Source organism: Lycorma delicatula, chromosome 3 (assembly GCF_047948215.1).
Source record: "Lycorma delicatula isolate Av1 chromosome 3, ASM4794821v1, whole genome shotgun sequence".
Lineage (NCBI taxonomy): Eukaryota > Metazoa > Arthropoda > Insecta > Hemiptera > Fulgoridae > Lycorma > Lycorma delicatula.
The window spans coordinates 61,892,860-61,903,138 of NC_134457.1; the positions used below are offsets into that span (position 1 = coordinate 61,892,860).

A 10,279-nucleotide genomic window follows, 5' to 3' on the forward strand; every position below is an offset into this window, starting at 1 on the left:
GAACCAACGTGTTATGTTATTTTTGTGTGGTGGATCACTTCAGATTCACGTCGAAACGCACGTTGAACTAAAATTACGGATTTTAATTCAGCCATCAATAAAACACACTTTGCTTTGTCTTTATCCGAGGACATAGTAACTCACTAAACTCACCGCAACAACAATACAAGAACTGACGTTGTGGTTACAACTGCTGATAAACAAACTTTTGGGTTGGAGGCTTTCAGAGATACCAATATAACATCTAGACATTTCCCTACAATCATCCTATGAATTACTGAAACCGCATCATTCTTTTATGATAACCTGTATAATAAAGAATGAAGCGAAGAAATGTAAACAGTAGTTAACATAGAAATTAATGAAGTTTTTAGACGAAATTATTTTTTACATTTTAGTGCATTTTGATGTCGGTTCCATTTTTTTAAAAGAATAATAATCTCATAATTTGCCATGTGATTAATAACGATAAGTTATTCGGTGAAGTTATTGTCCTCCTTTTTGGTGATATAATGCAGCTGCCTCCAGTCAAAGGCCATTGGTGTTTTCTTCAACCACCTTCGTGTGAAGCAGAAATAAATTTGTAGTATCAGTTTTCATTTTGTGAGCTAATAATAAACATGAGGCAAACAAACGGCATGGAATTCACTGACTATTAAATAACTTGTATTTTTACGTAGTTACAACTAACCAACTGGAAATGCTTTGCGAAAGAAGGAGGTTACCTTTAACAGACGAATTTGTACACAGAAATGCTGTAAGAATATTCCCACCTATTAAATTAGTTGATGAATATAATCGTAGTATGATTGATATAATATCAAATACAAATAGAAGTTATTATTAACACTATCGATGAATCACGAGAAGCTACAACATATGGATAAACTCCCCCTGGGAATGTTATTCCAGTAGACCTCAATAACTGTGTTGTTTTTTTCCATAATGCACAATTGGTAGAGGGTTCAAGAGCTATGTTAAGGCGTAATATATCGATTCCTGCCTTATCGATTCCTGATTAGTTAACGGCACTATGTGAATTGTAAAGAAATTCAAATGGCCTGCCCTGTGAAGGAACCCATTGGAAAGAGGTGAGTTAGCAAAAACTGTGTTAATAAAATTCGATGGCAAAATGTACAAAAATGAAAGATGAAGGTGGTTGTGTAGCTATTACACCAGCAAGTACAATGTTTCAAGCTACTAAAAGATATGGAGATTTAGAAAGACGAAATGCTACCTCTAATTTTAAGTTGGGCTGTAACAATGCACAAATTGCAAGATACAACATTAAATACAGCTGTAGTAGATTTGGGAGAAAAAATATTTGCGAAAGAACAAGTTTATGTTGCTCTAAGTCAAATCAGAAGCTTAGATGATTTAGCTTAGAGTGATTTAGATCCACGTAAATTACTGAATAGCCCAAACGATAAAAAAGAACTTGCTGAAACGGAAAGATTGAGAAACCTTGCATAAAATTGAATAATGTGCTACGTTTCACTTAAGTTACAATGTTTTCGATATCGATGAGTTAATTACTAATGACACATCAACAGTGTTACGAGTGTATAAATGTATACTAGGTCTGAAAGATTTAAGACGTGATATCTCTATTTTGATGATTTTATTAACGGTTCTACATATCTGATGCAGAAACTCCTATTATTTGATCTACAGAAAACCATATAATATCATCTAATGTGACCCATACATGTAGAATATCAGCATTCCCACTGTCCCTACCTACCCGCTGGGCAGCGAAAAAATGTACATCATCATGGTACCACCGCGAAAAGCAGCTGCGTCTATTCCAAAAGGATCTATTTCAATTGGGATAATAGGATTAAAGTTACATGCTAATAAACATTAAAAAAATATAGGGGTCAAATACATAATCTCCTTTTTTTAAGTCGGTTAAAAAAAGCGAAAACATTGTTTGAACATGTAAGGAAACTAATGAAAACACTAAAATAAAAATTCGAGAAAAAATAAATATAAATAAAGATTTACCGGAAACCCCACCTGATGTTTATGTCAAGACTGTCCAAAAACAAAGTAAGACAAAAAATAAATTTAATAAAGTAAAAGTTAGTTCAGTAAACAAAAACAAAAAACAGCAGAAACAGAAGCGAAATATTATACTCGTAATATAAAAAGTAAAATACATTTGCCAAAAATTAAACGACCTCGAAGATTAGATACAAAAATAAAATTCTTCCTCCAATGCAGAAACTAATCCTTATTTAAATCCTGTCGTAGGTTCTAAAACGAATTCACCCGGAACAGCGGGTGAATTGAAATGACTGATATAATAAAACTATTAATTCGGAAATAGTCTCGATAGAATTAAAAGTCATCACTGTACTCTTGGAATGCAACTGGAGTACACTAAATACAGCTGTTTTTCAAAACTTTTCCACTTCGTTCAGCATATTTGATTGAGTAGAGGAGGATTGCTATGATTGTATATGTCTCCTTCATATGAACTCCCAACGCCATAGGGGAAACCACTCTTGTGATGCTTTTTGTCGCCATACCACCCCCATTCGTAGCCCTGATGAGCTTTAGATGAGCTTTAGGGGATGATCACCAAAATTTGTTGAAAAATAAACACATGTACGATTATATTTTATACTTTTCTTTACCTTATATCTTATGATATATTGTTACAAAACTCAATTAATAATTGAATGAGTATGAAGAGGTGTGATGAATGGAACTGTGACTGTACTTCTAAAGTTTTTAAAAATCTGGTTGTAACTAGGATGCACTGACTCTCAGAAGTGAAGCTAAATGGTCATCTGTCAATCTGTTTCTAACACTACTTTTTTGAAGTTTCGTGATAGAAAATATTTCTTCACAGACATAGGGTGATGCTAACATGTCAGTTGGTTATCTTCTGGGCATGAGATCTCAAATTTGGGAAACTTGATCACGACAGGGACTTGTAGAAAACTATAATTTTGGGATGTTGAGAAATAACTTCTTCAATTCAGTGTTACATTGCAACTCAATTAGTTCAAACTGAAATTCCAGTTTCACTGTGTCGCAGTCCAAATTAAATGGCATACTGAAAATATTCAAGTGTTGCTCAATAGTTCTTAAGTCTTGAAAACTGCGTTCAAATTCATCATGAAGTCTTCTCATACTTTCCTCATAGCTCATAAGTTTGTCTACCATTGCTGGGACTATTGTTTGTAATCTTGGGAAGTGGAACAGGTCTTTCTTAATTAGCTGTTTCGCAAAATAGAACTAGTTGCATTTTAAACCCTCTGAGATCACCCCAGATATCATGGATAAATTGATTTCTTCCTTGCAGCTTAACATTCAACTGACTCATATGACACAGAAGATCTGTGAAAAATGCCAAATCCGAAAGCCATGCGTATTTTCCAGCATTTCACAGCCTTCAAGCAACTGTTCTCCAAGCATAAATGAAACTATTTCTTCTTTAAACTTCCAAACTTGCTCAAAGACACGTCCTGCACTAAGCCACCTTACTTTAGTGCAGTGGTGGCTCGTGTAATAATAATAATAATAATTTTATTTACTTATATATTTTCGCATAATTTTACACCATAGGGTTCCACTAAGACAAAATAAGTCTTATCAGCAGATTCCCGAATTAACATAAATTGAATACAAGTAACAATACATAGTACAACACAAAAAAAAACACAGATCATAGTCAATCATGACTTGACTATGATCTGTTTGCCGAGGCTTGGTGATGTGCGGACGGGTGGGTAGTGCCAATCTCTCTTCTCGGTTGTGGAGCCGGGTTGAGGGTGGGCTGTTGTGAGCTTGCTCTACCAAAGTCTTGCGATGTCCACTCGCTTCGGTTCTTGGCAGGGATTGTCCCATGAGTAAGGTATCGGAGCCCTTACTGCTACGTGCAAGCCCTGCGATGTCGGTATCGTGGGTCAGACTCGATTTCTCCCCAGCCCGAGTTAAATTTGTTGGACACGACGGACTGGGAAACCCAGGCAGGGTCTATGATCCGGGGCACGCCCAACCGACTCTCCACCCGAACCTTGTAACATGTCGACTGGCGACAACATAAGCTATGGAATTTTCACTTTCCACAACAACCGTGGTGAGGGTCCACGTAAAAACCCTCCTTCTGGAAAGTCTTAGTCTTCGCAGGCGAAGAAAAGGAAGAGTGTAGAATTTAGTGATAAGGAAGAGGTTATAGATCTGAAAAAGAAGATGGAAAATCGTAAGTTTAGACCAAAGAATAGGTCCAGTACCAAAATATTTAGTCATAAAGAAGAAGGACGGCAATTTTTCTAAAACTAGCCCATTCGTTATAGTTCGTGGCATCACCGAAGCAGCTGGTGGACCGAGACCGGCGTTAGGTATTAATAACAGGTATATATATATTTATAAACTTTATACCAATTTAAAAATTTGAAAAAGAAAAAATTGTGCTATATACAGATACTATACACAAAATTGTCACCCGCATGCTCTTTAATTATCCTATATTAAACAGCAATGTTTATCAAGAATTTTTTTTTCGGTAGTCGTGTGTTTTTAAATTTTAATACTTATCTCTTGTTAAAAAAAAATAACTAAACCCACAAATATTTTAAATGTAATAGTTTCAATCAGAGCTGGCTTTTATAAATTCCATTGTAATTACGAATGTAAATTCAATTTATGGTACTTATTTACTTTAAGCTCACTTCTTCGAAATTCATTAATATAAAATCACAATTCCTGCAATCAATTTACAGTAATTTACTAAAATTATTATTGTTATTATTAACATGATCTGTGAAAGAATTCATGAGGGTACGCAAAGAAAAATCCGAGTAAATAAATTCATGAATAAATCTAGTTCAAAACTTTTCCAGATCGCTTTTGTAAAAACGGTGTCCCTAGAACACAGTGCAAAGAAGAATATTCTGGGATCTACACGGGGTTTGCGTTTTTTTTTTAATACAATGGAAATAATCAACGGAACACAAATTCGACTATAATAATTAATAGTTTAAATAAAATGAATGACTGACATCAATTTTAAACTACTTTATGAATACAAAGTCGCGCTTGTAACGGCAGTTCATCCGTTCACATACTGTTATGGCAATGCCTTATGGTGTAATTTGTTATTATTCAGTTAGTTTACAAATTATAAAAACGTAAAGGTATTGTTTAGTTGCAATTGTGTATATTTGAACAAGAAACATTAAACGAAGTGGGTAAAAAAATTAAATATTTTAAAGATTAATGATACCATTTTATTTACTTTTTTTTTTTTCACTCGACTGCAGTAATATAAAATATGGTAGTAGTGGGGAGAGATGATGAATCACAACAAAGTTCTTCTCCCATAGTCTTTTTTTATATTAATGTTACCGATTACATAGAACGGCTTAGTCGAGTAGTTTAAGATTATTAAATTGACTTAATAACTTATTACGTTTAATTTCTTTTCTCTCAATTTGAAACAACATGATATTTTCAATTAAAGTAAGTTAGTAGTGTATGTATATAAACAGCAAATTATTATAATTCTTTATATAAGTTAATTATTTTATATTTATTAAAAATATTAATTTAATAATAAATAATAGTAATAAAAATAAAAAATCCTCATCTATTTGCCTAATTTTATTTTATTTATGGGGACATTTTTTTCTGTATTGAGGGTAACAAGCATTTCCTCAAACAATGGGAATAAATAAAAACTTTTTGTTCATATGTCTTATGTAGTGTGTAAGAGAGATATACCTCTGTAGAAATAATATTTACAATTGTTTTTATCTTTTTAAAGAAGTATTTTTACAATAATAATAATAGATTTTTAGCTGTTTTCATAGATCCCGATTCGGTTAAAATACAAGTTTCAAATTAAGAATAATTTTTATTTTTATTTTTATTTTTGTGGTTCAGTAGAATGATTCAAGGACTATTGTCTGCAAGGTACACGAATTTGAAAACTGGATTCATGGACAAATTTGCTGTACAGCATACGATAAAAATGTACCAGGTCCAATATTTTCTTAGAGATGAAAAACTGGAAATCCCCAACTAATAACGGATTTCTTCATCTCAAGTGTCTTCTGTGAAGTAACATTTTTTATTCATTTTTTCCAAAAAAACTTTAAACAGACTATTCCACTGTTTGGTCGTTCACCATTTACGCTGGTATGTAATTGTGATATAGTGTTTCATCTACTGTTTTAAACGTCGATGAACCATCGACGTTAATAAGTCCGTTAACCATATTTACGTGATTCCTTGAAAAAAGGTTCCTTGAAAAATCAATAACATTGGTTAACTATAATTTTTTACATAATCAATTCTTTCTGATTGCTATGTATTTTTAGTATCTGATTCAGAATATGAAGTCAGATTTTCACTGTCCATATTTAAATAGGTCTAAACATCCTTTAGAAGTGTTCAGTTGAATGCGTATTTGATTGACTGTTAACAAACGCGACAAAATCGAACGGAAAGGTAAGTCATAGTCATGGCATTTTGTAAAACGTTGTGGACACGTTCTATCACATAATCTGCAATGTCAGCGAGCTCGCGTACTTTCAGCCGACAATCATTTAATAAGTCATTTTAGATTTTTTTGATTTCTTTGATCGTAGAGGGTTAAGGAGTCCCAAGAATTCTTACCTGATTGGATGTATGACCATGTTTAAATTCAGCAGCCCACTTTTTTAATATCGATAACGATTGGGAAGAATTCTTTAAAGTTGAAGTTAATTCTTTTGTAATGTCTGTCATCGTTGTAGTTTTCCAAATAGCATTTTATAACAATTCGAACTTCAATTTTATTAATTTTTTCAGAAATTTCTAACATTGTTGGCTTTATCGATAGCGTCACAAACAAGCTCCTAAATGCACTCGCCTTAAACTTTGCAGTATGCTATCTAATGGATCATAATTTACAAATATCATACGCATTACGTCATACTTGCAACATCTTTTTGTCAGCTCGGGAGCTTTCCACACACGATCCTCATACACCCCCAGTTTTAAATTTACACGTAAAAAATGCAGGTGATCGATTAAAACCAAGAACAATAAGAAGATCCACCGAAAATGTATTACAACTTCATCACTGCTGATCTGTGTCGGAGGTATGCGATTTATTTTTTCACCTAGTTAAACTTTTTTATCATATTGAGTTAAATAAATCTTTAAATTAACAATTTGTAGATGCCGATAGGAAGCCAATATTTTGTTAATCGTTTTGTAATAAGCAATAAACAATAAATATTTATATATTTTTAAACTGTACCGATATAGAATATATGAAAATTTGCAAGCGGTGTAAATACTTTTCTCGAATTGCACAGTAAAAAAATACGTTAATATACGTTACATAGCGTGCACCTATGTAACTTCTCTGAGATCATCGAGGAGTTAACCGTTTCATCTGTATAACGAGTTTAATATTAAATAGATGAAGAATTTAGTAACATGAGGTAATTACGTCGTTAATTAACGTAACATCTTACAGAAAACGGATCTTAAACAAAAAAAAATTATTCAGACAATTTTAACAAATGAAGTGGAATACCCTGAGAAATGGAAGAAAATAGATTCATGAATCAAGGATGAAATGCCACTATACTATCAATTACGAAAAAAAAAACACATTCTTTTATCTGAATTTCTTCTGCACTATTATTTCATTAGCGTGCATTATCTTTTTTACAGTGTACATAAAAATATATGAGTATAACTTATTAAGTAAGTACACTTTTTATAATATAATTATATATGTATTTAAAAATACATAAATTTACGTTTATCATTTATTCTAGTAATGTGACTAGACACGACATAGGATCGTTTACTCGATGAGAGATATTGTTAAATAGCCACGATTAGAAATTTATAGGTAATTCTATAAGCTTTATAGAAGGTATATGCTATTTATGTTTCTTAATTCTTCTTCTTCATTTAAGAATTACTCACCAAAAGTAAATATAGTTTGAATAAATTAATTATTAGAAAGTTGATACGTAAAAATCATTACCTTACATATTCATTATTTTACATCGGAACTATAATATTTAAATAGATATATAATGTGATAAGTATTAAATGTTTTAATTTTATACGTTATCTTTTCCAGTTTTACATTTTTTGTGTGATTTTAATCGCTGCAATATTAAGCGTTATTGCAAGACCGAATATGTTTAGACCATACGGTGCAACACCACATTGGAAGCATTGGAAATAGACTACAATATGGGAAAAAAATAAAAAAATGAAAAAGAAGAAAAAATCCATAACCATCGGATTATTGAAAGAATAATGATGATTATTACACGATATCAATTTTCTCTTACCTTGTATAATAAAATAATAAACATTAAATTATATTTAATAAAATATGCATTATGAAAATTATATCTACTACTAATAATAAGAATAATAAAGATATCTGATTTCAAAAATATTATTATATATATATATATTATTACTTTTTTCCTTTGTCATTCTTTATTTCCACACCTTATTCCACAGCTGAAACGGGAGGTGTGAGCTGTCCGCCGTCGTTAGAGGGAATAAAACCCTCGATCGTTTTGGGTAATTTTTGAGTACGCCTAATGCATTTGCAAAGATTGTAAGAGAAATAGTTTGTCTTCTCCGGTGAACCGTATATTTTATCGCTTATCACCCTTACCGTCTTACTAACTTTAGTGAGGAGCACGTTTACCAGTACTTAGGAATATCTGGGTTTTATACGCAGAACATGTACGTAAATATTCAGGTATAAATCTACCTGTATTTACTGGTAAATCTGCGTTACGCGCGACTTATTTACTCCGTTCACTGCACAGATCGACTAGAGTTAGTAACATTACCGGTAGTTAATCATACGTTCCCGGGTTTTAGATTCAAAAAAGTCGGTCACTTAGTAACTATGAGGTATACCCTACAAAAAAATAAAACGGAATACTCTACACTAGCACTGTGAGTACTTTGACAGACACTATTATAAGTACTCTTAACTGTAAAAGACGTATAACATCGGCATTTGCCAATCTGAAGAACCGGTACTTCAAATAGTTAAAGATAAATTCAACAAATATAAATTTATATCTGAAATATTATAAGATAGTTTATAGAGACGTTGATAGATTGGCGTTTATATTCCCGAGTAACTCAACACAATACCTAACGCTTACAAGAAAGCAACTAATATGATTCTACTTCCATTTTTAATAAACTGTCAAAGCTTTAAAAAATAAATCTCTCCGCCAATGTATTTAAAATATAATTTAATTTGTTTTTACAGAATCAATATTCCCCTTTCCATGAATTTTTAAATAATATTAATTAAAACATTTTATAGAATTTTCTGTACCACATTCATCATGTACAAAAATGTCACCTAAAATAATTCTCTTTAATACCTCCTAAATTGTATAATAGTTTGAAGTTATTTTTTATATTTGTATCTTCAAGCATTATTTCAAGCATTTATATTTAAATATTTAATATGAACATTTAACAAATTTATTTTTATTTTTTTAATTATAACAATTATAAATTTTGTACGCTAGAGTAGGCATTTCCGCAATTTTATTCCTCACAGCCCAATATACAGCCGCCATATTATCGTGGCTGTTATCAGTCATAGGTAAAGTTGCCGGACATACGAATATATGGTCGGCTATCATTTCTTCTTCATTGCATAGGACGGACTGTGAAGTTTCAGTCACTCCTATTCTGTTTAGATGGTTTCGCAAGTAATCGTGTTTAGTGGCTAGCCTAAAACATTCCGCTGCTACCGCTCTAGGTAGAGTCAGTGGAGGTCGTTTTTTAGGGTTGAGTATTGACGCCCAGCATTTGTCACCACAATTTCTAAAATTTGCTGCTCTTGCTCTCTCCATGATAGCACTGCACACTATTGGTTTCGTACTACGCAATGAAATAGGCTATGCTTGGCATGCATCCACCCGCGCATGGCGATCCGCTTGTTCATTTCTATAGATTCCGCAATGGGCCAGAATCCGTTGTATCATTACCTCATCTACGGTTTTACTGAGGGTAACCATGTTTTTTCAGCACGCGAGAATTCCATAAGTAGACGGAGGTTGACTAGAGGCAATCGCAAGCAGTACTGTCTATTCAGAATCGGTGCAGCATGATATTAAAAATTTATTTAAGAAAGACTTTAAATTTTAAAGGTCTTTCTATAAGTTCACACTCGGCTCCTGTCGGCTGCACTCAATTTCGTACAGTTCACACAGCTCCTTTCGGATGCACTCGGCTCCTGACAATTCAGCCGCTCCGTACA

The 10,279-nt window shown here is 32.6% G+C and overlaps 1 long non-coding RNA gene across 1 annotated transcript; it reads left to right on the forward strand.

Annotated features, from left to right (window-relative positions):
- Window positions 1-5,139: 5,139 nt before the first annotated feature.
- LOC142321636 (uncharacterized) lies at window positions 5,140-8,434 on the forward strand. The gene is made up of 2 exons (XR_012755685.1): window positions 5,140-5,475; window positions 8,105-8,434. It is a non-coding gene; the product is annotated as an uncharacterized LOC142321636 (long non-coding RNA).
- The last annotated feature ends 1,845 nt before the right edge of the window (window positions 8,435-10,279 follow it).